The sequence below is a fragment of the Poeciliopsis prolifica genome, unplaced genomic scaffold (genome assembly GCF_027474105.1).
Source record: "Poeciliopsis prolifica strain line A6 unplaced genomic scaffold, Auburn_PproV2 SCAFFOLD209, whole genome shotgun sequence".
NCBI classification, from domain to species: Eukaryota; Metazoa; Chordata; class Actinopteri; order Cyprinodontiformes; family Poeciliidae; genus Poeciliopsis; species Poeciliopsis prolifica.
In genome coordinates, this window is record NW_026562584.1 from 1 (window position 1) to 4,265 (window position 4,265).

A 4,265-nucleotide genomic window follows, 5' to 3' on the forward strand; every position below is an offset into this window, starting at 1 on the left:
CGTCGGGCAGAGGCATGGCGCTTGGCGGCTCCCGCGATCAAACCCCCCACGGCGGCTCGCCTCCGGGATTTATGGGAGACGGAGTTCTGGAAACACGGCCCGCTTTGTCCTGGAGCTGTTTGTGCCGCGCAGCGTGGCGCCTTTTGTTCTGGTGGAAACACGGAGTCCCATTTCAGCTGCATCAGCAGCGGGGTCAGGGGTCACGGGGAATAGATCGGAGCTGCACGCGCTCAGCAGCTTCTGACCAAACCGAGAAGACGAGAAGAAACATTTGGGAAAAATATGGAAAACCTGATTTAGTTCTGTGACCTTTTTTTAAGCAGGTGAAACTGAATCTGTGCAGCGGCAGCAAAACTAAACCAAACTAAACTAAAACAAACTAAACCAAACTAAACTAAAACAAACCAAACTAAACTAAACTAAACTAAAACAAACCAAACTAAACAAACTAAACTAAACCAAACTAAACTAAAAAACCAAACTGAAACAAACTAAACCAAACTAAACTGAAACAAACTAAACCAAAACTAAACTAAACCAAACGAAACTAAACTAAAACAAACTAAACTAAACGAAACTAAACCAAAGTAAACTAAACTAAAACAAACTAAACTAAAAACAAACTAAACTGAAACAAACTAAACTAAAACAAACTAACCAAACTAAACTAAAACAACCAAACTAAACTAACTAAAACAAACCAAACTAAAACAAACAAAACTAAACCAAACTAAACTAAAACAAACAAACCAAACTAAACTAAACCAAACGAAACTAAACTAAACCAAACTAACTAAACCAAACTAAACCAAAGTAACTAAACTAAAACAAACTAAACAAAACAAACTAACTAAACAAACTAAACAAACCAAACTAAACTAAACAAACTAAACTAAACTAAAACAAACTAAACTAAAACAAACTAACTAAACCAACTAAAACAACTAAACTAAAACAAACTAAACTAAAACAAACTAAACTAAAACAAACTAAACTAACTAAAACAAACTAAACTAAACTAAAACAAACAAACCAAACTAAACTAAAACAAACCAACTAAACGTAACAAACTAAACTAAACCAAACGAAACTAAACTAAAACAACTAAACTAAACCAAACGAAACTAAACTAAAACAAACTAAACTAAACCAAACTAAAACAAACTAAACCAAACTAAACTAAACTAAAACAACTACACTAAACTAAACTAAAACTAACTAAACTAAACTAAAACAACTAAACTAAAACAAACTAAACTAAACCAAACGAAACTAAACTAAAACAAACTAAACTAAACCAAACGAAACTAAAAACTAAACCAAACTAAACTAAACGAAACTAAACCAAAGTAAACTAAACTAAAACAAACTAAACTAAACCAAACTAAACTAAACCAAACTAAACCAAACTAAAACAAAACTAAACTAAACTAAAACAAAACTAAACTAAACTAAAACAAACTAAACTAAACCAAACTAAACTAAACAAACTAAACTAAACTAAAACAAACTAAACTAAACTAAAACAAACTAAACCAAACTAAACTAAAACAAACCAAACTAAACGTAACTAAACTAAACTAAACCAACGAAACTAAACTAAAACAAACTAAACTAAACCAAACTAAAAAAAACTAAACTAAAACAAACTAAACCAAACTAAACTAAACTAAAACAAACTAAACTAAACTAAACTAAAACTAAAACAAACCAAACTAAACTAAAACAAACTAAACTAAACGAAACTAAACTAAACCAACTAAACTAAACGAAACTAAACCAAAGTAAACTAAACTAAAACAAACTAAACCAAACTAAACTAAACTAAAACAAACTAAACTAAAACAAACAAACTAAACCAAACTAAAACAAACTAAACTAAACTAAAAAACTAAACTAAACTAAAACAAACTAAACTAAACAAACTAAACTAAAAACTAAACTAAACTAAACAAACTAAACTAAACTAAAACAAACTAAACCAAACTAAACTAAACAAACCAAACTAAAAAACTAAACTAAACTAAACCAAACGAAACTAAACTAAACAAACTAAACTAAACTAAACCAAACGAAACTAAACTAAAACAAACTAAACTAAACCAAACTAAAACAAACTAAACTAAAACAAACTTAACCAAACTAAACTAAACTAAAACAAACTAAACTAAACTAAACTAAAACAAACTAAACTAAACTAAAACTAAAAACTAAACTAAACCAAACGAAACTAAACTAAAAAAACTAAACTAAACCAAACTAAAACAAACTAAACTAAAAACAAACTAACCAAACTAAACTAAACTAAAACAAACTAAACTAAACTAAAACAAACCAAACTAAACTAAAACAAACTAAACTAAACTAAACTAAAACAAACTAAACTAAACTAAACAAACTAAACTAAACCAAACGAAACTAAACTAAAACAAACTAAACTAAACCAAACTAAAACAAACTAAACTAAAACAAACTAAACCAAACTAAACTAAACTAAAACAAACTAAACTAAACTAACAAACTAAACCAAACTAAAACAAACTAAACTAAAACAAACTAAACCAAACAAAACTAAACTCAAACTAAACTAAACCAAACGAAACTAAACCAAACTAAACTAAACTCAAACAAACTAAACTAAAACAAACTAAACTAAACCAAACGAAACTAAACTAAAACAAACTAAACTAAACCAAACGAACTAAAACAAACTAAACTAAAACAAACTAACCTAAAACAAACTAAACTAAAACAAACTAAACTAAACTAAAACAAACTAAACTAAACCAAACTAAACTAAACTAAAACAAACTAAACTAAACCAAACGAAACTAAACTAAAACAAACTAAACTAAACCAAACTAAAACAAACTAAACTAAAACAAACTAAAAAAACTAAACTAAACTAAAACAAACTAAACTAAACTAAACAAAACTAAACTAACCCAAACGAAACTAAACCAAACTAAACTAAAACAAACTAAACTAAACCAAACGAAACTAAACTCAAACAAACTAAACTAAACCAAACGAAACTAAACCAAACTAAACTAAACTCAAACAAACTAAACTAAAACAAACTAAACTAAACCAAACGAAACTAAACTAAAACAAACTAAACTAAACCAAACGAAACTAAACCAAACTAAACTAAACTAAAACAAACTAACCTAAAACAAACTAAACTAAACCAAACGAAACTAAACTAAAACAAACTAAACCAAACTAAACTAAAACAAACCAAACTATACGTAAACTAAACTAAACAACCAAAAAACTAAACTAAAACAAACTAAACTAAACTAAACCAAACGAAACTAAACCAAACTAAACTAAACTAAAAAACCTAAACTAAACCAAACTAAACTAAAACAAACTAAACTAAACCAAACGAAACTAAACTCAAACAAACTAAACTCAAACAAACTAAACTAAACCAAACGAAACTAAACTAAAACAAACTAAACTAAACCAAACGAAACTAAACCAAACTAAACTAAAACAAACTAAACTAAACTAAAACAAACTAAACTAAACCAAACTAAACAAAAACAAACTAAACTAAAACAAACCAAACGAAACTAAACTAAACAAACTAAACTAAACCAAACTAAACTAAAACAAGCTAAACTAAACCAACTAAACTAAACTAAAACAAACTAAACTAAACTAACTAAACTAAACCAAACTAAACTAAAACAAACTAAACTAAAACTAACTAAATTAAACTAAACCAAACTGAAACAAACTAAACTAAACCAAACTAAACTAAACTAAAACAAACTAAACTAAACTAAACGAAACTTAACTAAAACAAACTAAACTAAACCAAACTAAAACAAACTAAACTAAAAACAAACTAAACTAAACTAAAACAAACTAACTAAACAAACTAAACCAACTAAAACAAACTAAACCAAACTAAACTAAACTAAAACAAACTAAACTAAACAAACTAAACCAAACTAAACTAAACTAAAACAAACTAAACTAAACTAAACCAAACTAAACTAAACTCAAACAAACTAAACTAAACCAAACGAAACTAAACTAAAACAAACTAAACTAAACCAAACGAAACTAAACCAAACTAAACTAAAACAAACTAAACTAAACAAAAACAAACTAAACTAAAACAAACCAAACGAAACTAAACTAAAACAAACTAAACTAAACCAAACTAAACTAAAACAAGCTAAACTAAACCAAACTAAACTAAAACAAACTAAACTAAACCTAACTAAACTAAACCAAACTAAACTAAA